The sequence below is a fragment of the Pteropus vampyrus genome, unplaced genomic scaffold (genome assembly GCF_000151845.1).
Source record: "Pteropus vampyrus isolate Shadow unplaced genomic scaffold, Pvam_2.0 Scaffold4, whole genome shotgun sequence".
In the NCBI taxonomy this organism is placed as follows: Eukaryota; Metazoa; Chordata; class Mammalia; order Chiroptera; family Pteropodidae; genus Pteropus; species Pteropus vampyrus.
The window spans coordinates 5,931,451-5,958,122 of record NW_011888785.1 but is presented as its reverse complement, the minus strand read 5'-3'; the positions used below and the strand labels follow the sequence as shown (position 1 = coordinate 5,958,122).

Below are 26,672 nucleotides of genomic sequence, written 5' to 3'. Positions count from 1 at the left end.
TATATACGGTATGCCTTCTGTAGACAGCCCTCTGTTCAGGGACTTACAGGTATTTTTCCATTTAAGATTCATAACAATCATTCGAGGCTCATATTATTCTCCTCATGTTATTGATGAGAAAACTATATTACTTGTCCAAGTTTTCATATATAGTTTAAAAATCTGGTTTTCCAACTAGGTATGCTTGACTTCAAATTCCAACTGTATATACAGACAACAGTAAGAACTAACCAATTAAATGTTACCAGTGATGGAAGAGAGAGAGAAAAAAAAAAACACTACAAAGTAATATATATAACACCCTGATATGATAACACCAATAATCCTACCACTAAATAGTTTCAGATGTTGCCGCCAAATTAAAATACAGTGTAAAAATGACTACTGAGGTCATTATGAATTATACTCTGAAGAATTTCTATAAGAAAGCTAAGAAATGCAAAATACTTTGTAAAAAGATTTCCATCCAAAATGGTTAAAATGTAAAGACTAAAAAGATTGGTATGTAAATGAATTAACTAGATTTATTTGGAAAATCTAGCAGTGTGAAATATCTCATTTCCTGTTGAAATAAAAAAAAATATGAGGGGTTAAGGTACATGTAAAGAAACTATACACACACACACACACACACACACACACACACACATATATATACATATATATATACATATATATATAATGGAATCACATGTCTGCCTTTAAACATGACTTTTAAAGAATGAATTTGATCATCTCTTTTAAAGCCATATGGTTTCTGAAAACAACCAGCTAGAGCTGACTGTAACTGTACTTTCATTCTAAAATTCTGAACTTTCCCAAATGAATCCAAAAAAAAGTAAAGACCATAAATCACAGTGTGGCATATTGTCAGCACCCTTCCTTATTGTGACCAAAGTGGTTCGGGGTCTTCAACTCACTTTGTCATGGTGTACTTGAAAAGCAATCTTTATCTCGGGACACACAACCCGAGAAATAATAAGCATTTCTTTCACAAGGCCCATAGAGAACCAGCTTAAAGAATTCCCACAGCAATCTATTGCTGCAACTGACAATGTATATTAGAGTAAATGTAAGCAGAGAGTTTATGAGCACAAGCTAGCAGTGAATCTCAACACTGCTGCTTCTGGATTCTTAAATCGGTTTGTTCTCATTAAGTTTTGTGGAGAGACTAAAGGCTGTGGCTCTTTTTCTGTGTGAATGAGCCATTAGTGTGTGTAGAGATGTTTTCACAGCACCATGCCTCTCCTGCTCTCCTCCATAAAGCAAGCTACTTCACTTGTCTCCTCATATTAGCTCCATCACTAAACAAAGCAAGTGCTCATGAATGATGTCTGATGTCAGCAAATTCTGAATAACCTCTAGAGGGACATCCTGTACCCTAACACTGATGCCTGCTAAGGGAGTGAAGTCTCCAGGGAGATCACCCACCCTTATTCTAAGAATTAAGCAGTTCCAAACATTTAAAAAAAAAAAAAACCCTCAAATTAAAATCCAGTTTATAAAAGGCAGTGCCGTATTACTTTACATATGACTATATAGTCTTTATATTAAATTTCCAGAGGCACTGTGAAAATCAGTTATTTTTTGAAATATAATATAGAATATAATGGCATGTTTTACTGTTCCCTTATTTTAGTTTCAATGAAATATGAAAAAAATGCCATGAAAAACAATAAAATTTTTAAAAAACCATGGTAATGGATTTAAACTCATATAAACTTAAAGCTAAAAATTAAATGAAGGACAACATAATGATAAGGAATAGTGATTTACACTAAAAATCTCCCTGTACGATATTTCTGGTTTTTATATCCAGCTTATCCTGGTAACATATAAATGTACTTCTAGTAAAAGATTGAGAGATTCTTTTATTTTAGGGTTATTGTGCTTTCTCAGGCCATTTGCATAAAAGCATTGCTAGTCAGAAGTAAATCTTATTCTCTTGGCAATATATCTTCAGAAAAAAAGGTTAGTTAAATGACTAAATAGAATTAAATCCCACTAATCTTCCTTTAGAACTGTTTGGTTCTAAAATATAGGATTATATCCTTAAATCTGGGATCTGTCCTGACTGAGAACCCTTGAAAACCTGCTGAGTTCAAGGCTCTGTGCAACAGGAATGCCACTGTTTCTGGTTAGAACAGTATGTCTGTTTAAGGAGTTTTGCTATAAAGCAGGACAGAAGACCCAGTGGAGAACAGGACATGAGAACAGAATTAAGACAAAAACTGTTATCGTCTCAAATGCTAACAACACAATATCATCATTGCCTCACTGTTTAAAGAGTGGTTCTTGAATCATTAATGCTTCAGAACAAATTATTCGAGTCAAAGAAGAGTCTGCTTAATCTGGTTTTCATTTTTTTCAGCTTGTAGTACATTGTAGACAGATGAACCATCATACCTAATAGTCTACCAGTTAACAAGTTAGTACAGCTTAGTACACATCTGAATTCTATTTTGTATATATCCTTCCTTTTTTCTTTTTTCTTCAGTAAGATAATTTTATGATTTTATGGCTACAGAAAAAGAATTATATTACATTTTGGATTACTAAATTGAATCAATGTTGACATAAGTAGTTTTATTTAGATGGGATTTTAAATTAATTCCATTTGTAAATACTTATAAGAAATACAATATTCTTTGTCATGTCAATTACAAAGTTAGCAGAGAAATCCATTCAACACATGAAATCACTTAGAAGAGAGAATTCACAACCTATGACAGTATAAGAGATTGTCAGTATCTATTCACCTCACGATGCTTATTAATCATGTAGTGACAAGTTTCCAAAGAGCTTGAATTTTTTTTAAAAATTCAAGAATAAGCCCTTGTATATAGACATGTTGAGAAATTCAGATAAGTACAAAAGATCTCTGTAAAAGTTTTCCTTTACATTTTAAAAAGCCTGTCATTTTATCTTTATAAAAGAACTGCACCAATATTATCCTGCTTTTAGAAAATACAGAAACATTCATGACTAATAGTAACATGAAAAATAGAAATAGAACATTCAAAATACCTTCGTCCCTAACAACCCTTGAGAATACAAGAGAAGTTCAAATGCAAACTTTCAGATTTCCAACACTGAGAAACTAAATCTTCCTTTTCAAAAAGTTGCTTTGAGAGTGGGGGAAGGCAAAACCTCTTTTATAGTACAAACTTTGCTAATACAACTCATTCATTTCCTACCTCAACTTATAAGAGATAAACTGTTTTAAAAAGTAGTTTAAAATACTTTTGCATTGATACACTTGGTACAAAGAAAAATTATTCTATTTAGTCGTATTCTTTTAAAACTTATTTGTTTAAAAGGGCTTCACTGTATTGGTCTTGCAGCCCTTCATACAACAGAACAAAAGCGGTTCTATGAAAGAAGTCTAAACTTGGACAAACCGTAAAAAAAAAAAGCAAAGTTCCTCTCTGTTTTTATCAAATTTGATTGCTGCAGCTGTTCCCAGTTTCTGTATTTTAAAAATAGCCGTATTCAGTGCCTTGTTGGCTAAAGGCCAGAGTGCCATTAGAACATGCTGTACAGAAAACCTCTATTCAGTTACAGATACAGAAATATATTTAAGATCAGTGGGGGTCATCTGCAGCAAACACTTGTAAAGGAAAATAGAATTTTAATGTGTTTGGACTGATCACCACTTTTACCAGATAGTTTAAAGCTCCTGGCAGAGCCTTACTATTATCTTTTTTTCCTCTTAGGTAAAAATACAAAATGAATATCAGTTTCATTGGAAAAATATTATTAGAAAGGTTTGTTTCTCCAACAGCAGTTGTATAACCGATATAACACATTTCAAAGAATACTTACAGTGGTTTCTGCTTGACAAGTTCACAGGTGTACATCCATCCAGAGAAAAAGGGGTATTATTGAGGCTACAAATGAAATCACAAATTCTCTCTGATATAGGCCACTTATCTAAGGTCATCAGGTGTGGCAGACTCATGTGCCCAAGGAAAATGAGTTGAGGGACTCATTTTGGTTCCTATACATCCTTTGAAATGTGCATCTCAGCTATACATAATTGCCATTTGAGAAACACGCTGATAAATTCACACTTCTGGGCTTAAAGTATGCGGGGATAGGTGAAAGAATATAATTACTCGGTAGAGTCTCAGAGTTGTACTCTCTGTCTATTCAGTTCTTTTCTTTTTCCTCATCAAAGGATTGAAACAAGTGTTTGGGACTAAAGATATTCATAAAAGAATGTTAATTTGAGTTGCAGGTAAGAAAAAAATGTATTCTGCAGGGATTATTAATTAAAAGGAAAAAAAATTGAAGCTAGAGAATGAGAGTAGTAAGGAAGAATCAGAAAGCAGGGTTCTAGGGAGAACTTAGGTGAGAAGAGAAGTTTTCTTTGCAGAAATGAATACTGTTGTCAAGAAGTGAAGCATCAGAGATATTATCTTTTTTGAAAGCTACCATGTTAGCTTTCCACAATTTGGGGGAGGCTGGCAGAAGACAGGAAACTATGGAGTCAGAGACCTAGGATTTTATTACCCACAGCATTTATGTGAGTCCAACAAACTCAATCTCCATAACTAAGAGCATTTGCACCATGGAATCAAAGGGAAATAAAGCAACTAGGTCAGTACTCTGTAGGCTTCTTGGGGCAGCACTGGGCTCACTGTGAACCAAGGGACAGAAATAAGACCCAGAATGGTCTTATTTCCACAAGAAATGGGGTTAGAAAGACGATGCCCAGGTGTTCTCGGTACAGGGCAGAGTAGAACCAAAAGTTTAGCGAGACTGAATTGGCAAAAAGAACAAAACTACATTACAACAGGGCTGGTGGCAGCCCACTATAACGAAGGTCTTTATTAGGCCATTAAATTAATATAATTAGTTTGCTATGTTGTTACTTAAAGACTATGGAAATAAAAGTAGTTGTGATGACCAAGTGTACAACTTCTTAGATTTCTGGATAGCAATATTGCAAAATGAGACATTTATTACTTACCGCATGCTTATTATAATCTCAGAAATAAAAAAAGTGTCAAAACAAAAAAAAAAAAGAAAAATATTAAAATCTTATCATTGGTTATTAGGCTAGGTGCTGAATATAGAGTGGTGAACGAGCCATAAACAGACACTTAATACAATCCTTGAGGGAAAAGAGAAGTTCACATGTCACTGTAGGTTCAGAACAGGGCATAAATCTGGAGCTCCTGGAGGACAGCTTGGCATTGAGGAGCCATTCCCGTTACTAAATTGTTTGAGAACCTGGATTTAGCCATTCCTGAACACAGTCACACATTTTCAGATACATAAGCAAATATATCCATTTTGTGTCTTTTAAAATCATTTAAGATTTAAACATGGAAAATAAAAATGGTCTAGTTTTGTTTAGCCAGTTGAATTGGGTTTCTTTTACTTGAACCTAAATGAGATCTAAGTGACAAAACTTCCGGTTCTTAATACTGCCAGATTCATTGTCCTCATTATACTTTGATGGTGTCATTCTCCTTCGCTGACACCTTTAATTGATTTGTAGTCCTTAATGAACAAGAACTTTGGCATTAAGCTATCCATATTTGAATTTTATTTCCTATATTCTTCTACGTAAATTTTTACACCTAGTCTAAACTATTTTGTGTTCCCTAATTAGGCCTGATTGCCACTACTCTGCCCCCCAATATTAAGGAAACTTTTCCTTCTTTTCCCACTTAAATTGTTAGTCCTTTAAGGCTTAATGTAATAATATCTCTTCTGTAATGCTTTCTCTTATGTCACCAACCCATCATTAACTTTTATAAAAATGCAGTATCTTTATAACCCCTTTGGCACTCAACTTACCCTGTGAGGTGATGATCACAGAATCAAAGATTTACATAGGGTGGCTCCCAGAGTGCAAAACCCAGCAGTAAAAAATGACACATATCACTTTGCACTTGGTCATCTAATTGACTAATGGACCATGAGAGATCTCTTTACTGTAAGTATGATCCTTACCAATATTTTAGTCTGACTCTAATTTTTCCCCTATACTACTGGAAAAAGCAGTCCCAATTTTGACATATCTATTATGAATTTCTGCTTTAAATTTGATCTCTATTTATTTTGCTATATCACACATAGTTTCATAACACTACTTAACATTTGTTTGTTCATTTATATATTTATTCATATAACAAAGTCACATTGAGCACCAAATAAATACTCAGTAGATCAATTCACTGGCCACTGTTTCCTTGGATACCAAAATTTGTGGATGCTCAAGTCCCTTATATAAAATGGCAAAATATTTGCATATAACCTACACACATGCTCCTTGAAATCATCTCTACATTACATATGACACCTAATGCAATTACTGTATTTCTTGGGGATCAACATTCTGGAATTTTATTTTTTGAATATTTTTGACCCGTGGTTGGTCAAATCCATAGATATAAAACCCTTGGATACGGAGGTCCAATGGTATATGCCAGGTGTGGAAGGTGACTAAGATGGATCTGAATGAGGTTACAGTACCTAACCTCAAAGAGGTTAGTATCCTTAAGAAAAATGACATGTAAAAAATATATATAATGTAGTTTAATTAATGCTACAATAGACACATATGCAAAGCGTACATTGCCAAAAATGGAGAATATTTAACTCTATGAATGATGTTTAGGAGTGGGGAAAGTGGGGAAAGTTTAAAGAATGTCTCTCCGTCACTGATGATACTACAGGTAAATATCAGTTTTGCGATGATGGGTTGAGTAAAGCTGTTCCAGGATGAGAAAAGTGTATGGAAATACAATAATGTTTAAAATCACATAGTACATTCAGTGAATTATTAAAATCTCAAGTTTCCTGTATTATAAGTAACAAGGACAAGAGTTGTGAGAAATGAGGTAATAAGACTGAGTCATGAAGGGCCTTAAAAACCTTGTTTGGGAGTTTGGATTTTCTCTGTAGTTGACTGGGGGCCAGTTAGGATTCTTAAGCTAAGTAGAGAAGTGATTAGATTGCATTTTAAAAAGAACATTTAGGGAGTCATGAGGAAGATGGATTGGAAGGAAATGACTTAAGAAGAAAGGTGATCAATTAGAGAAGCACAAAAATAATCCTGGTGAGAAATGGCAAGGAGTTAAAGTTATGCTGTGACGGCATACATGAAAGAAAGTGTTGTTTAGGGGGCAGAACTGACAGTATCATGACTTGGGCGGTGGGGAGTGCTGGAAGGCACAATGATACCCAGGGTCAAGCTGTGAGAAGAGCGGATGGCAATGCCACTAACCAAGATAAAGAAAAATGCAGTGGAAAGCAATGGGAAAGCAGAGAACATGGGGAGTCTGGTTTAGGATATGCTAGTACAGGCTTTGTGGGATGTTCTCATAGAGCTCACTGAAACTCCATATAGAAGACAGCTTAGAGAAAGCTTATCTGTAGTTATGCACACTATTTTCAAGTTAATGTAAAATCTTTAAGAGTGAAAAGTATATATTGCGTTGCTTTGGAGTTTGTTTTGCTTTTAGATCCCCAAATGCACAATCTGGCATAGAACAGACAATCAATAAACATATGTTGAATTAGTAATACTGAACTGTATTAAGTACACTTGAAGCTTTCCTGATAATTTTATATAAGTGTCTCCAAAAGACTCACCTTTGAATTTGTTTAACAATGAATACTAGTTGGGAAAAAAAAGGCTCATGATTTCAGAGAAAATTTCTTGAAGGGATGAATGTATTCCTTTTGATTAAAGGTAAAAATTGATGGATTATCTTTTGTGTTGTAATTATTTCTTATATTTATCTGGCTCTATATAGTTTTCATGATTTAATATACTCATAGTACTTAAGAACTATGCTTAAGCCATTGTTAGATGGATATTTTAAACTTGAAACTAAAAGCATTCTTTACTGACAAAATTTTACAGATGAGGAAAAGGAATTAGAGAAGATAAGTTATGTGCCCACAGTTATACAGCAAATGTGTAGAGGTATGCTTATCATATCACGATTCTTCCTTGCATCTCGAGGTATTGATGGAAAGATTCTTTAGATAACTATTATTAATTAATGATATCTTTATCAAGGTAATTTTCAAAGGACAAAGCTGTTTTATGTAGTCATTCTAGTTGTTGGAAACTACTTTGTCATTAATTCTTCTCAATCTTATCATTATTCAAGAATATTGATAACCTCATTATTTTTACTGACTGTTCTAAACATTGAAATCAATTTTCTACATTTGTTGATATCTTTTAAATAGCATAAGTTAGAAGTAAGTGTAACAATATAATGAAGTATTATATACCTGCCTACTAAATGTTTTATTTTCAAATATTTCTAAAACTGACGTTAATCTGATAGCATTTTAAATCAGAAATAGCCAAGTACTTATTTGTCATTATATGATGCTAATCATATCATCACATTGTTAGTTGTTAGAAATATCTTATAAATTTTTGAATTCTATTAAATGATTTATTTTTTCTAGATAAGTCACCATGCAAGAGGCACTTACTTATTACACATGTTTTTCAGCATATGTTGCAAGTTTATTTTAATGCTGAAGAGGCACATTACGATCAAAGCAGAATTCTGCCCAATTTAAACTGTTCCAAGCTATTTTCATACATTCACTCATGTAATACTGTAAGATTTACATTAAAATGAACGCTCCTCTACAATTAAGTCATTCAGTCAACATTAAAAAAAGGTGCAAATGTGTGCAACATGAAAAAAAAATCAACAGATGTGAGAATAATTTCTGCTTGGGGGCCAGTATCAAAAAGAACAGTAGCCAAATTAAAAAAAATCAACTTTTATTCTTTCCACATTCAAGAGTTTTTCTGCATTCATGTTAAAGGACACACACAAAACAATCACGAGATTTTCTCTTATGAGGATAATTATATTAGCCAATAATAAATTGGAGTAAGGAGAAAATAATAAACTATAAAATCAACAATAGCAATTAGAGATGTATATATATTTTGATTTTGTCTCATTTTTATACTTCTCTATTCTAATAATAAATACATTCCAAGGGCAGTGAATTTTCACCCATGTTCAGAGAAGGCTCATATGTACAAACCAGAATATTTAGCATTAAAGCATTTAAATACAATTTAGCTACCTAGGTACAATAACAAAAAGAAAAGCTTCTGAGCCTAGAGGTCACTAAATGTGCAGGCCAGTGCATGCAGCTATCCGGGTTGTATATCATGCTTCTCTATGGTCAACATTTACATCTTAGTGAGGTGAATGGCATTGCCTCAAATTTTACAGAGCACATCCTGCACAATCATATACACTGGGGCCCTGGAAAATATCATTAGGCTGTGGAAAACGTGAAGAGGTTTACTTAGATGGGATAAATGAGATCAACGTGCTTTATAAAGCATCATCTCTGTTTCCATGAGGCATATTGTGGTGACTATGGAAAGAATGTCCATTATTTATATACTTCAGTAGGTGTGGGCCAAAGAAAAACGTAGTGTGCCAATTGACAATCTGAAATATTTAGATGATCTGAAGCTTCTGGTCAAATAACACCCATAAAAAGGACTTAAGTGTCATTCCTATTCTCTCCTCTCCCAGGGAACTACAGGACATTTATTTCCCCTGTCATTTTAAAGGAGCTTCCCAGCAACATATATTTGAGAAAATATAAAACTGGAAATGGCACTCACTAACAAGCATATTCCTAAATAGAAAGAAAATGAGTTGATGTAATTGTACTTAAAATATCATCCATTAATGTGTTTTCAACTAATTAACATTTATAAGTCATTGATATACATTATATTAAATCACATGCTTTAAAAATGAAGATAGTACTTTTGTCTACAAAATTCAACATGCTCTGCTATAGTAGATGAAATTATAACACATGGAAACTGGCATACTGAGGTCTAATATGTGCATCCATGTTCAACTCTGACATGACCCAAAGCTTCAGCTGTTCTGATATATTGCAGCTCTCCTATACATTTCTACAAGTAGTCTTGGTAAACTGAACTTTCTGTGTATATATGTGTTCTTCTAGATAAATATGAGTAAGGATATGATTAGCTTGAGATGTCTGGTTAAGTCACTGACCATACTGTATTACATGAGATTGCCTCTCCACATACATTTTAAATTGGGAAATATAAAACTGCTAAGAAAACACACAGTTTATGATTTGGTGAGGAGTTAATAAGACCTAAGTTGTCTCATAACCTTCTTTGACTCTTTGCTCTTGAGAACTAAAAGGTTCAATTTCTTAGTCAACTTGTTAAAAAGAAATTTAGAGTGTTTTGGAACATTATGAAAAAGCCAAGACTGCTGTTATAATAACAGGAGAGCAATTATTTTCCATACAAAAGATATCAGAAGCAGGGTCATGGGGATGGGAAGGAAATGTAGGTTCAGGTGAGTCAATTCAAGGAGAAAAATAATGTGTTACTATGAATGGTTTCTGTTCTTTATCTCTAGTAGATACTGTCATGTAATTCTTTGAAATAAGGAAATGCGCTTTTACTTGGAGAAATTTTAAGCATTTGAATAAGGTGCGTGCGTGTGTGTGTGCGTGTGAGTGTGTGCATGCACACAAGCGCCCACAACATTTGGTGTTCAACAAAAATATAATTTTTATTTCCTGTTAACATATTTAATTTGCCTCCTTGTTCTCATTACTTTATCCTATCAGCAAATTAGATCTTATATATTTTAAAGGCTAATTTCCTCTCTAAAGATGGTACAATAGCCAGGAAAATTTGAAAACAGCTTCTCACTTGTACAGTGCAATTGCCACTGTTATTCATATTATATAAGCTTGCATTCCGATGCCATGCACATGTGGGACTGAGGAAACTTGCTGAGACTTGTCCTGGGCTGCCTCTCAGCTCTTCAATCAGAGATAGAAGATGCTTTCACAGCGCTTCCATTTGTGAATCTTACCACCTCCTCAGGCATCTTCCAGGGAGACGTATGGTTCTTGGGACCCACTCACAGTAGCTCTTTCCCTGCCTGGCCCAGCAGAAACTCTTCTTTTTCTGTCCTTATCCCTAAAATCTTCTCTTTCTTCGGAACATCTTATATAATCTCTTCAGAGAGCAAAAGTCACAAATTGTTGGCCAGAATGCTGAATCTAGTCTACAGAATTGTTTGACTCATACCATACTGTGTTATAAAATGTTTAATTGTTGCTGACTTTGTTTAATCTGTCAGTTTTTAAAACCACTTTATTGAGGGATAACCGACATACAAAAAGCTGTACATATTTAATGTATAGAATTTGATGAATTTGAAGGTAAGTATATAACTGTGGAACCATCACCATAACCAATGTGATAAAAGTATCCATCATCTCCAAGTTTCTTCCCCTCTTTGTGATAAGACACTTAGCATAAGATTTACTCTCTTAGCAAAGTTTTAAGTATACTGTACAGTGTCGTTAACTATAGGCTCTGTGCTGTTCACTAGGTCTCTAGTATTTATTTCTAGCATAACTGAAACTTTGCACCCTTTGACTAACACCTCCCTGTTTCACTCTCTCCCATCAATTGTAACCGCTATTTTATTCTTTGTTTCTATGAGTCTGACTATTTTAGATTCCTCATATACATGGGGTCATACAGTATTGGTTCTTCAGTGTCTGGCTAATTTCACTTAGCATAAATGCCCTCCAAGTTCATCATGTTGTCACAAACGAAAGGATTTCCTTCTTTTTAAAGGCCGAACAATATTCCATTGTACGTATATACAACACAGTCTTTACCCACTTATCCATAATTAGATATTTAGGTTGCTTCTATGTCTTGGCTATTGTAAATAATGCTGCAATAAACATGGGGATACAGATATCTCTTTAAGGTCCTGATTTCAATTCCATTGGACATATACCCAGAAGTGGGATTTCTGGATCATATGGTAATTTTATTTTTAAGTTTTTGAGGAACCTCTGTACTGTTTCCATAGTGGCTGTACCAATTTGCAGTCCTGCAAATAGTGTATGAGGGCTCGTTTTTCTCCATATCCTTGCCAACAATTATTATTATTTTTTTAATATAATAGTCATTCTAATAGGTGCGAGATGATATCTCTTTGGGGTTTTAACTTGTATTTCCTTAATGATTGGAGATGTTGAGCATCTTTTTTTTGTTGTTGTTATGGCTACAGCACCCGGTCTTCCTAGGTGGTCTCCCATCCAAGTAGTAATCTGGCCCGACTCTGCCTAGATTCCAAGATCATACGGGATCAGGTGTGTTTAGGGTGGTATGGCCATAGACCGAGCATCTTTTCATATATCTATAGGTCATTGCATGTCTTCTTTAGAGAAATGTCTATTTTATTCCTTTGCCCATTTTTTAATCAGGTTATTTGTTTTGTTTGTTTTTGCTAATGATTTATAGGAGTTCTTTATATATTTTATATATTAACTCTTTATCAGATATATAGTTTACAAATATTTTTCCCATTCCAGTTAACACTTTAAAAAATAAGTAGAACCCACAGAAACATGTAATTCTGAGACCGTTGAAAGATTGGAGGACCTGTTAACATTGAGCCAACTTACTTTTTTGCAACTCTCCTCATCTTTAGGAGAAGGCATGCCTTTTCCAATTCAACCAACTCCCTGCCTAAAGTGCTTCACTTCCAGTCCTACCAGGCATTTATGATTTTGTCTTCTTAGCTTAGAATACTAACTGAAAAAAATCCGAGGACCAGAATGTGGAAGAGCCTTACTACATCCATAAAACTTGGAATGGCAGAATACAGGCAGACAAGCCAAACAATATAACGTATGTATTCATATTATATTAGGGAAATGCAAACAGATGGACATATAGTTAAATGTGAACAAGAAAAACTACAGGCTTTGAATAAGATCATTTCCGATTTATAACACTAACCAGGTGATAATTTAATAATGCACATGTTCAAAAGAAAAATCCGTGTGATAACTACAAGCTGTCAATTTCTTAAGAAGTCAGCATTACTGAGATGGATTAGAAAGACATGTGTCCTCACAGAGATTCCAGTCTAATAAAGAGAGGAGATGGTGTGTGGAATCCTCATAAGCAAATGATTCATTAAAGCAACAATTACAAAAAGTAATAAGGGTTATAAGTTCAAGGTACTTGGTCATTTGTAGGAAGGTAAGTTAACAAATTTACAGGAAAATTTCTCATAAGAAGTTGCATGTCAGCAACAACCTGAGGGATATGAGTCCCAGCCAGGTGAAGAGGTAGCCAATGCTGGTTTCAGGAAGAGGAATGGTATGTGCAAAGGCACAATGAAAGGTGAGATAAATCCTGATGCTTAAAATGACTTAGAAATTGTTCAATATGGCTGCAGCATGGAATTTCAAGGGATATAAGGAAAAAGCAAATTAGGCTCAAAAAAGTAACCAAGTGAATGGAGACATGATTTTATAAACTATGTTAAAGAGTTTGGACTTATGTAAAGGGTTGTTGGCCCCCCACTGAAATATTTTATTGTGGACAAAATATTCTTTTTTTTTGGTGTGTTGAGAAATCACATGACTCCTATGAAATTTAGTTTCTCTATCTTTAAAGTGGAATAATGTCATATATCCTGCTTGCCTCTTGGATTAGTATGAAGATCAAATAATATAAGATATGCTAAAGTTAAGCAAACTCTAAAATAGAAGTAGATCTTGTATTGGAAAATTCATTTAATGCTTCAGCTATTTTTGTAAGTAAGTGAGCAGGATCTCTGATAGGTAACTAAATTTTATTATGTAAGACAATAGTAGTAAAGTATAATATATATCAGTTACTACCAAATATTCAATTAAGAGAAAGATATGATACAGAAAACAAGTATTAGGGTAGAAAAATGTGATGGATGTGACAGTTGTTAAAAATAACTTTTAGTTAACCTTTTCTCTCATTATATTGTTTCTCCTATTGGGTGTTAAAGATATTTGTCATGTTTTCTTTTCAAGCAACCATCCTATGTTTCAGGAATATAAATTCTGTCTTCAGCAGAAGGCAGAAGCTCACTCCCCCTGCCTCTTTCAGGGTCAGCATATGAACCATCAGCGTGTGATCTATCAGTGTGTAATCCATCAGAGTGTGATCCACCAGTATGTGACTAGGCTTCGACACTTACGTGCTCCAATGTGAGACTTTAGTTTGGAAAGAAATGGCTGAAGACAGAGGTGCCAGGCAGAAATGATTCTTGCCAGGATGGTGTGTTAACACTCTGTTCTTAAAGAAGCAGTGTCAGAGGTCCTAGGGGTAACATCCTGTGTCCAGCACCTCTATGGTAAGGTGTTGTTCTCATGAACAGCAGTGGCAGTAAAGTTCCCTGTGGAAAGTCAGGTGATACACTTTATATGTGGTTCCTGCATGCATGGCTTTTAAGCCCGATTCCCTGTCCTTTGGAGAGGCTCAGAGCTACTGATATCATTAAATTACTTTTTCTTACACAAGTAAGAGTGGATTTCATTGTTTGCAACTAACATGGCTGATATGTGTGTCGAAATAAAACTATGATTTTTATCCTGAGGTAAAATAATATAAGATATGCTAAAGTTAAGCAAACTCTAAAATACAAGTAGATCTTGTATTGGAAAATACAATTTTTAGCTACCTTTTTAGTTTTATTCCTTTATTGTACTTGGTAAGTAGGACGTGAAAACAGTGAAGGTGAGAGTGTAAATGTGGAACAAAAGAGGAGAAAGATATGGATTTCCATACCATATCCTCAAAGTAAAGTAAAAGAAAACTTTTTAAATTAACAACCTCGAAACTTAAATATGAATTATTAACACAATTTCTTGTGTGATCCTTGAATACTTCTACAGAAATTTGTTTGTAAAGCTTTATTCTATGATCTCAGTAAAGTTTTACAGTGATTAAAAATGTACATTTTATAATAGGAAGTCTGGGTCCACATTATTGCTCCTTAGGTTATTAACTAATTACTCCTTAAAAAAATATTTAATCTTTGCATGCACCATTCCCTTTGTCTGTAAAATAAAATACAAATGCCCAGTGAGAATATTTTCAACACACTTAGCACAATGATTTGCACAGGACAGACACTCAAGAGTTGCTGGTAATATCATAAAGAATAAAAACACTTTGTTGAACTAGAAAAGTATTTTAAGGATGAGAAATGAAGCAGTGGGTACTAGTACTCTGGATTCTTGAGCTATGATGGGAGTACAGTATTAGAAGGCCTTAAAAATTCAAAGAGAACAAAGACTAGTCTAAGATAAAGAAGTATATTTTATTTTAATCCTCACATTTGAAGTAGGAGGCAGGAAGGGTTAATAAAGGTTCAAGTTCTACTTCAAACAGTCCCTATTTTACTGGATGCCAGGGATGGCGAGACAGCCCTATCTTCTTCCTCTTTATATATATTCTCCTTCCTTCTTTATTCTAAGTTATAGATTGGTGTTTCTTTGTGCTTGTGTATACACATATGGTATTTATGTATTGAACAAAAGAGTTCAAAATGAAAATAGTTGCAATAAGTCTATAATATTTAGGGGAGCTAACTTTTATTGATTCCTTTCTTCATTTTTCAACATCCTAGATCATGTCTTTAATTTTGGAATATAGGAGTACATACTAGGTAGCCTCTGCAGCTGCTTTATTCTCTAACTATTCACTGAATACACCACTAGTGTTTGTTCAGTCCTATACCAGTGCTCCAAGAGTTGTAGGAAATAAACAAAAGGACGTTCACAGCCTCCTGGATATGGCTAGTTTCTATTTTTTCATTTATTCTTTTTGCTTCTTCTTTTTGGATTCTCTTCTTTCCACGCCATCCCTTAATTAGCTGGCTTCATGGTAGCCTCTACTTCTACATAATGAATTGCTAAATGACTGGAGTAATATTGATATAATGGCATATATTATTTCTCTTTTCTCTGTGGGATGCATGTACAAGTCTCAAACAGAATATAACTGTGGCTATATGCAGAGTGATAAATAAGCAGGACATGAGTATAAACCTGAGAAACTATTGCTACTGGTGAAAAAAAAAACAACTTTAAAAACCATCACCATGCATCAATTTTTAAAATGTAGCTCATGTTTAAACATTTATTTGTTTCAAATGAATAATGAAAGGCAGTTCTATCTCCCCCAAACCAAAATTAAGTAGCACTGAAATTCCTTTTCATAGAGAAATATATTTCAAAATTAGGTATTTGGAAAGATACAGACATGGCTTGCAACTATGAAAACAAGATCAAAACATTTTGATGCCCTTTTTCCACTTCAGTAGGACATTACCTACACAAGGCTTCTCTCTAGAGTAATGATTTTGCCTCCCTGCAAAGGTACTTTTTTATCCCATATTCAGAAGGTCATATCGAGTCTTTAGTTGCACAGAGCTCCACTCCTATTAATTTAAAATAGGGGCTTCAGAGGTTCACGTACAGAAAAATTTGCTCCTTAAGATGTAAGTGCTACCAAAATCTCACTTGAAGGAAAAAATATATATATAGGTTTGAGACAAATTATTTATATAGTTAATCTTCTTCACTAATAAGAAAAAGAAAAGCTTAGGACAGAAGTTAATATATATTTTGCTTAAACACGATTCAGGTTACCTTCCTGTTTTGGTAATAGGGTGTTTTGTTTTGTTTTTTTTTTTTTTGATCTGGTATTGTTATTTTTATCATCATCATCATCATCATCATCATCATCATCATCATCATCATCATCTTGTTAAGCTATCTAGCAGACATAAAAGGTTATTCGCCCGTGGCTGTCTCATTTTTAGGAGACTATTGAGCATTCATGGAAAAGAATGAAAGAAATCTGGGTGAAGATGCAGGTGCACTAATAAATGGGTGGTCTTTGGATTACAGTATTTATGTGTACTATGGCAAAGCTGAACAGAAACCTAAATGTTATACATACAAAGTGGTACAACAAGAACATCTGTGTTGGGGGGATTGAACTGGCATGGCTAACACCTCCAGTGCCAGGTGCAAAGGAAATTTCAATACAGCTTGAGTAATCTTGACTGCTATCATCTGCTTGCATCAGATTATCCCCTATGTTCCTAGGCCACCACTATCCATTAGAGTATTTATATGATACATCTGGTGGTGCAATGGCCAAGCAAGAAGTAACGATGCCTCTATTACCGGGGGCAAATGCCTGTCTCTTTTACTCAACAAAAAGGCAAATAGGAATTCTTTTCAGGCCCAAGGGCAGCCAGCCAATTCTATGAGACTGATTAGCAGATAGTACTTCAGAAAGATGTCCGCTTTGTCTTTTCAGATTAGTTAGATATATATCCAAGTGCATAATCTGGAGAAGGTTAACTCTTGAGTTTAAAATTCTGTCTCTAAATATTGTCAGCAGGAAAAGATCAGAGTTTTAATATGTTGCAAGAATTATAATAAGTTTTAATATGACTTGGATCAATCCAAAATCTCAACATCTATCTGATTTTCAGATTAACCAGTGTGGTAGAATGAGACTAGTAGAGATCATCCATCCAGTAGTCTCCATAATATAAAGCTTCAAAAAATCAACAACTCGTTCTACACAGAGATTATACATCCCTCTTCAAATCTCCAAATCTCCTGTGCCCTCAAGAAATGGCAATGCCACCAGCTGCAGAGAAACTTGAAGTCATCAAATGGGTACTACTTCAACATTCCACCGTCTTGGACCCTAGACAAATAAGCACCCACATTTCCCCCTTTGCTTCTGCTTCCTGTTACAATAGATTTGTAGGCTCTTTATAAAGCTAGCCCATCTCCTTCTGCTTTATAGCCTCACATTTTCTTGATTTTTCACATACTCTCCCTCTCCATTGGACCTTTGCCATCCGAATCTTAACCTGTTCAGGATTCTCTCCTTTACCCTTTTATGAGTGCTCTGTTTACCTGCCATGATTACCTTCATGATTGCTCACCTCTTTCTTAACCAACCACCTTTACAAGTTTCTTACTTTGTTCCCCTCCTACCTACTTCTCAAACCATTGAAATCTGGCTTCTCTCCTTAACATTTCCTTAAAATTCATCATATTAATTTCATAAGTCATGTCCCTTCATTCAGCTAAAATCATCATCCTCATAGATATTTCTGTAGCATTTGACATATGTGACCACTACTTCTACATGTAGTATCTTCCCTTAGCCTTTGCTTTGTGACACTCTTATTTTCTTCCTCCTATATTTCTGGCCACTTATTCCTAGTTTCCTTTTCTCTCTCTTTTCCCTCTAACAATTAAAGAATATAATTCTGTAGGGCTTTGTCTGGGTCCTTTTTTCTGCTATACTCTTTCATTGCCAACATGGCTTTAGTTACCACCATTTCACTGATGAACCACAGATTTTAATCTTGCCTTTTAAGATTCAGGCCCCAACAACTGTTCATCCAACATCTGCATTTGAATGACTCATAAGTACTTCAAAACTAACAATTCTGAAGTTAATTCATTATTCTCCTTCCCTCCTCCACAAATATCTATCCCTTTTCTAAAGTTCTCAATCTTTCCAAATGTCACTACCAGCCACCTAACTGATTAAGCCAGATAACATGTCATCTTTGACATCTGTCTTTCTCTTTTCTCAAATCTATCAAATACCAAGATTTGCCAATTTACTTTGAAAAATTAAAGAAGTCATACATATTCATTTTATAAAATATGGCAAAGATGTCCTTTCACTTCACTATCAATCCTTGTCCATCTTTTCTTTCTCTATTCAAAGGTAAAATTAATTACAAGTATGGTGTATATTCATCTAATGTTTTTGTCTAGTCTTATATGTACCAATATGTGTACTAATTCAATTTAAAATCTATGGATGTCTGTCAATTTTTACCAAAAAAAGTGGTAACATACTCTGTAATTTGGTTTATTCATACAAAAACATATCCTGAAAAACTATTTTTGTATACAGTTGACCCTTGAACAACATGGTATTGAACTGTACATGTTTACATAGAGTAATTATTTTTTTCATTTTTTCTCGATTCTCTAACTATCTGTACTGTTTTCCATCTGTGGTTGGGATTCCAAATGCAAAAAGCTAACTGTATGCATTGATCTACACCATTTTATATGGGGCACTTGAGTTTCCATGGATTTTGGTATTCGAGGAGGATTCTGAAACCAATTCCCTCTGAATACTGAGGATAGCTAAGTTTTTGGGGAGTCGAAAGTTACATGTGGATTTTTGGGTGGATAGGGGTTGATGCCCCTAACCCCCATGTCAAAGGTCAACTGTATATAGATTTATCCCATTTTAATTAATGCACACAATACCACAGTCTAAATATCCCACTGTTAGATTGTTTTCTATTTGAAGCTAGGCTTCTCCTTTTTTATATTACAATGCTGTAATGAGTATCTTTATACAAGCATACCTCAGAGATATTATGGGTTCGGTTCCAGACCACTTCAATAAAGCAAGTAGCGTAATGAAGCCAGTAGTAATCTTTTTGCTGGTGGAGAGTTTTGCCTTCAATTTGTAAAAAAAATGCAACATCTGTGAAGTGCAATAAAGTGAAGTGCACTAAAACAAGGTATGCCTGTACACAGCTCCTTACATAAGTGTTTCTCAAGGTTGAGAAATATAATTTTAGAAGATATTGCCAGATTATACTCAAGTAGTGTCGTGAGACAATTCTCCATGGATTTTTCACATTTCTGTATGTCTGGCAAGTAAGGTTTTGGCTGTCCTTGTTCTGCACTATCATTTCAATGATGCATAGTGAATAGTCTTGGAAGAGAAGGTGTCTTCCTCCAGAGCAAAAGGAAGGCATATTTACTATACTGTATAATAATTTTCCCCTAAGCTCAGAGTTCTTCCCCTATAATACAACCCATTGCATGGGTAGACGTTACATGGCCCTCTTTGTGTTATCCTGTGGGAATCAGGACTTGGGGAACCGGTGCAAGAAGGCTGATTTTCTGGTCACTGTTATTGTATTGAGTAATAAACTATACATGATCTCTAACCAGGATTCTTACGTCTTCTGCCAGCATTCATGAAAGTATGGCAATAGCCATACAGTTTATATTCTCACCATTAGAGTATGGAAGATATAATCTCCCCTACATTATAACCAATTATCAACAATAACTTTTCTTTTGTTTCTAATAAAATAGGAGGAAAATTATATCTTATCGTTTTAGTTTGCATTTTCCTGGTTATTAGTACAGTCAGGTTGTACACGTTTCTTTCTCCTTGCCCTTCTCCATTTGCTCCTTCTTCATACTCTTTTTTTCTTTTTTTACTTTTTTTTATCTCTGATATCACCATCTGAGTCCAACACAACTTCAGCTTCCTAACTGGTAACCCCCGCCATTTACTCTATCTCTATCAAATGCAGATCTGATCACATATCTTCCTTGTTTAAAAACACTTAGTCTTTCTGATTATCCTTAGGATGAAACTCCAAATCCTTGACAGGACTTACACAACCCCATATTATCTTATTCTTGCTCACATCTCTATCTCTGTCTGTTGCCATTCTCCCCTTCATTTTCTACAGTAAACAGAGCCGTTCACTTTCTTGAATAAGTCATACGCTTGTTTTGGGGGTATTCATTCATTTATGAAATTGAATTCCATGCACTATTTCAAATTTTCAAATTCATGTTTTCAAAGAAATTTATTATTATTTCATGTTTTGGAAATAAATTTTGAAAAATCCATGTGTTTTGGCTGTGCACTGTGGGACAAATAAAAGTAAAGGAAAAATATGGAAATGTCATATGGCTTTTATTTCTGGGTAATGGGATAGTTACGTATTTTTCATTACAGTTACTTTAATTTTCCACATTCTTCCTTTTCCTGAAAGAAACATTGTACTCTATTAGCTAGAAAATTTATTTCTAAAAATGTTGTCCTTTTATCTCTATTCTGATTTCCTCTTTCACATAATTATAACAAAACAAATATTAAAGTTTCAAATGTAGTGCCCGATTCTACCTGCAGGAAGGTAGCACAATTTTGAAAACACTGAGAGAAGATTAAGTACATTAATTCCTTCTCTGACCTCACCTAAACTAACTTCAGATGAGTAAGAGCTAAGAAAATATGGCATGAGTTGAGAGGAAATTTTGTTGACCGTTTCACAGATTTTAGAGTCACACAGTACTGTCTGGGCTTCCATTTACATCTCCCTCCCTCTTGCAATCCTCTGATCCTCCTCCCACTCAACATTTAATAAGCACTATCTGCATGCCAGGATGCTGCTAAGGGAGTCAAAGGAGTTCAAAGAGAAATAGAGTTTATCTACAAAGACCTACCCTCATCATAGTGGCGGATGATAAGACAAAAACATGAAGGCAATGATTATAACTGGAGGTAGCATTTGAGTGGTGTTTTGAGGAAAATGTTAACATTTGCTTGATGGCTGAGGGATGCAGTGAGATTTTCATGCAGGGAGAACAAAAATATTGCAAGTTAGGGAAAATATAAACAATTCCATAAGAGAGAAAATTGCAGTATAGTTATGTATGCGTGACAAGATAAACATCTTGACAGATTTAGGGGAAAAATTAGTTTCAGGGACACATTTCTCTCAAGGGTAAAATATGGATAATATATTAAAAGCACATCACAAAGTGTAGGGTCCCATAGTAAGCATATTAGTCACTCACCTTCCATCTCTTATATGCACATTCCCTTTATTTCAAGTTTCATATGCATGCAGATGAGACCAGAAAAATTATGATCGTAATAATTAAAATAATAATTAGCACTAAAATTTTGATAATTTAATAAGTACCCTTAGTATACAACTGTTTTATATATTTTATCTCATTTAATCCTCAAATAATCTCATAAAGTGGGTAATAGTATTATCTCGATTTTATAGATGAGGAAACTGAGATATAGAGTTAACTAAACGGCCTAATTAATTAACGGTGAAGCTAGGATTTGCAAGCAAGCATTATGATTTTGTATTTGAGCTCTTATCTAATATGTTTACTATTAATGTTACTTCTCCATCCACTGAAATCACATATACGTGTGTGGAAAAAAATGACTTGAAAGGCATGTACTTTAATCACCAAAGTCAAACATTTTAAAACATATCTATTTATTCAACGTTAAGCTTATTTCCCTCTAACCACGTCCATATGGCCTGTATAGTATTTCTTTAAGCAGATTGATTTGCAGATTCACTAACAAATAGTTACCAACTTCTTACTATGTGCCAAGCCTTATGCTAAGACTTTAAAACTGTTGATAGCAAGTTGATACCCTTCTTGCCTTCCAGGAGTTTACTGTTTAAAGAGGATAACAGATTTAAAACAAAAACTAAGATACATAATTGTAAATTATAATGAATGCTATGTAAGGAATAAAAAATATGCCATGATGAAAAAGAATAATAAAAGGACATAATTTTGATTTCTCAAAAAAGCTTTTTAACCTGGTCAGATGCTAGAGGTAAGGAATGTGCATAAGAAATAAAATGACACAGGTAAAATATGGGTGAATGTTACTCAAATCTCAGCCATGCCCAAGGTTTTCTTTTTTTTTTTTTGACTTCTTAAGGCCATACTAGTGATTCATTCTATCATGAGTAGTAAATTTGATTTAAAATATTACTAACCCTATACAAAATGAAAAAAGGTTATGACCCTTGACAGCAAATTACACTCCCAAAGCAGTTGATTCTCTACCATTCTCTTTTTTTCTCCACTTTCCTTTTCTTCCTTTCATCTACTGAGGTCTAGGTGGTGAAAACTCCATTGCATATAACCCGATGGCCCTGCCCCTATTGTTGTAATATAAGTCCCTTTGTAAACAAACCCTTCTCAGATTATCCTGAGTGTTTAATCTGTTTCTTATTAGGACTCTTACTTAAATGTTGAATTTCATTTGGCTTTGAAATAAACTAAGTTTTATGTGGTAGGGTAGATTCATATAAACACACAGATATACCTTACCAGACAAAGCTTTGTGTTCATAAGACTGCAGTCTTCAAAAATAATTTGAGTGAAAAGAGTAATCATCTAAAAAAGTTATAAATCATGATCAAGATTATACTATGTGGGTCAACACTGAAACCATCTCGCAAAACCACTCAATAGTTAAATAAAAATATCACTAATAAAAAAAATAGTAAAAACCACAATGGTATTTGCTCAACTTCATAGGTGAATTTGTTGGTGGTCTGAGATGTCTGCCAACAAAAGCTCTTTCTGTGCTGTGAACTGACCAAAGGCCAATGCTAATGGGAATGAAAACTCGATTCGCTTTGTAAGCAGCTCTTACCCATAATGAGTAAGAGATGGTTCGAATGAAGATAAGAGAAAGCTGATCGTACTTTTTTCCATTTATAGACTTTCTAGACTAAAATATTATATTATAACCTTTGAGGGAGAAGCTAAGCCACCATTCCTGGGACAACAATTTTAAAGTGTTGTCCATTTAAAGTGTACAATTCAGAGTTTTTCAGCATATTCATAGATCTCTGCATTACCACAGTAAATTTTAGAATATTTTTCATTCTCTCTAAAAGATACTCCATATATCCTTTAGATATTATCCCTTATTATCTAATCCCCCAGTCCTACTATCTGTCAATCTGTCAATCCCCCCATCCTACTATCTCCCCAGCAACTACTAATCAGTCTACTTTCCATACCTATAAATTTACCTATTCTAGATATTTCATATAAATAGAATCATATAATATATGATCTTTTGTGACTTGCTTCTTTCACTTAGTATATTACTTTTAAGCTTTATCTATGTTTTCGCATGTTCTTAATACTTCATTTTTTATGGCTAAATAGTATTCCATTGTATAAATATACTATATTTTGGTTATCTATTCCCCTATTTATGTAAATTTTGGGTCACAACTTTTGGTTATTATAAATAGACATGAATGTACAAGTCTTTGTGTGAACATATGCTTTCACTTCTCTTAGACATTTACCTAGGAGTAAAATTGCTAGGTCATATGCAAACTCTATGTTTAACTATTTGAGGAATCACCAGACTCTTTTCTGAAGTGGCAGCACCATTTTACAGTCCAACCAGAAAGGTGTAAGGGTTATGATTTCTCCACATCCTCATCAACACTTATTATCATCTGACTTTTCGATTCTAGCTATCTTAGTGGGTATAGAGTGATATTTCATTGTGGTTTTGATTTGCATTTCCCTGATGAGGAATGACATGAAGCACCTTTGCATGTCCTTATTGGCCATTGTATATCCCTTTGGAGAAATATCCATTCAGAACCTTTGCCCGGTTTGAATTGGATTACTTATTTTTCTGTCATTGAGATGTAAGAGTTTTTTATATATGGTAGATACAAGCCTCTTATCAGATCTATGATTCACAATTATTTTCTCTCATCTATGTGTTGTCTTTTCACTTTAATAGTGTCCTTTGAAGCACAAGTTTTTAATTTTGATAAAGTCCAATTTATATATTGTTTTCTTTTGTGGGACATGCTACTGGTATTATATATAAGAATCCAGTGCTGAATCAAGTAATCAAGATTTACTCTCTCTAAGTACTAAGTAAACCTCCACTTTAGCATTTGAGTGTTCAACTGATGGAGGAGAGAACAGTAGTTTTAGTAGATTTTTTCAAATATTTCTTAATTTACATATTATATGACCTATGTTTACCTTTCTTAGAACCATTTCCAGAGACTTATAATTTTTAAAGTAATTTTTACCAGTTTTACTAGGGAGTAGGTCCACAGAGCTCAGTGTGGTATCATGCTGAAAGTAAAACTTCAACTTTTTCTTTTCTTTTTCTGGCTAGGAGTTGGGGGCTGGATTTACATAATCCAGCCACATGTATTACTTGAAGGTTTGTACTCTGGTTTATAGGTTTGATGCAGATAAGGCCATAGAACCAAACGGTTTTTATATGCAGACATTAAAAAAGACAGTGACCAGTAGAACACTGTGATGTATTAACTAGGATCAGTTTAGCTAATGACATAGACAGTCATATAATCTCAAAAGAGGGATCAGTATAAATCAAGACAACAATAAAAATGAGTGGATTAAATAAGAGCACAATATTTTGCTTTTTTTATAATACAAAGCCTGAAAGTTATTCTCTAAAGTCAGCTAGTTTATGCATATAAAATGTGCTATTGTTATATAAAAGGAATTTACTTGTTTTATTTTAGCAGAAAAATTCAAGCTTTTTAATGTTATAATTAATTTCTTTAAAATGAATTATAAAAATATTACTCTTTTTCATACTTAATGCAATTTTTTTTATTTTTCCCTCTCCATGAGTCATTGATTTTATAGTTTTCAGACTAGTTACTAAATTTCAATTTGAAATATCCAAAGGTCAAGTTATTACTTGGCTACATGATTCCAAGGACTGAGAAAATATCTAATCACATCATAAATAATCTTTTAGAATCCCAACACAGTATAATAGAAATGAAATACATAAAAATAAATTCAGACGTGCAGACAGAAACATATCAAAAATTATTACAAATAGTTGAATTTTAGAGAAAAATGCTATTACAAATATGTAATCCCTAGTTACTCATTTTTCCTCAAATTCTTAGATTTAAAGACAGATTCCTTAATTATTTCTGACCTAATACGAAACACCATCTAGCAAGTGCATGTTAAGAGGATTATATGTAAGCAAAATATATTTTTTCTCTTTCTGACTTTAAGACTATTTAAAAGCATGTACATTATTTATGTTTAAAATGTGAATTACAACCAAACTGATAAAGAGAAAATATGGTTTTTAGTATCCATTTTTAAATTAAAGCAATTATACATTTAACTATTTTAATTGTCATTCTATAATTTCTCTTTTAAATTTTAGCCTCATGACAGTTCCTTTAAAAAAAAAGATTTTAAATTGAGAGTTCGTGGAGGAAATGATAAAGGAAACATTTTTATAATTATGACATATACATATATCAAACTGAATCACATAATTCATCAAATCTGTGTCGGCCAAATTTTCCAAATAATTAGCAAATATTTATCAATATCTGGTATAACTTGTTTTACTTATTCTACATGAAATGACTCATATATGAAAAATATAATATGGCATTGGAATCAATGCCTACGATTATTTTTTTAGATGAGGTGTTTCTGCTGTTTTTTGACATTTACATAGAATCATACATTTACATGATATAAACTTTAAAGATAGTAGCTAATAGGTTATGTGGTTAATATTTTTTTTTTCATTTTAAAAATAAGAAAGCTGAGATCTAAAATGTTATATATCGTATCTATGGGCCTACGGCTATTTAGTGAGAAGTCCAGGGTTAGACTACAGGTTGCCAAAGGCTTGGTCCATTCTACTTTGGACCTTATTGTGCTTCTTTCATAATCCTGATGAACTTTTATCCAGAAAAATCTCACTTTTGAGGGTGCAAAATCTATATAGTTAGCCCATTCAGACACACTATACTGGACATTGAAACTAGACTCACACTTTGGAAAGTTCCTTTTTCTTAAATTTTCACTCAAACAATCATAGCAGCTAAGTATGTGAGTTTCAAAATATGTCCCAAATATGTAAGCTACTAGAGAAATCTATGAGCAAATAGCCAAACAAAACTAGCCAATGAAAATAAAAAGAATAGACATAATAAATGTAACCAAAAAAGATTCTCTAAAGTCAATTACCAGGAAATAAGAATTAACTAAATTTCCATTTTGAATATGGAACAAGTAAGGCTCATTGGGTTCTAGCTTGATAAAATTACACAAGAAGGAAGAGAGAGAAAGGA

The 26,672-nt window shown here is 33.7% G+C and overlaps 1 protein-coding gene and 1 pseudogene across 1 annotated transcript in view; both read right to left on the bottom strand.

Moving 5' to 3' along the window:
- The window catches only part of DGKB (diacylglycerol kinase beta), a 551,422-nt gene that overhangs the window by 34,545 nt on the left and 490,205 nt on the right, over nucleotides 1-26,672 (bottom strand). The gene's annotated exons all lie outside the window — the stretch shown is intronic.
- Nucleotides 12,111-12,229, bottom strand: LOC111742993 (annotated as a pseudogene).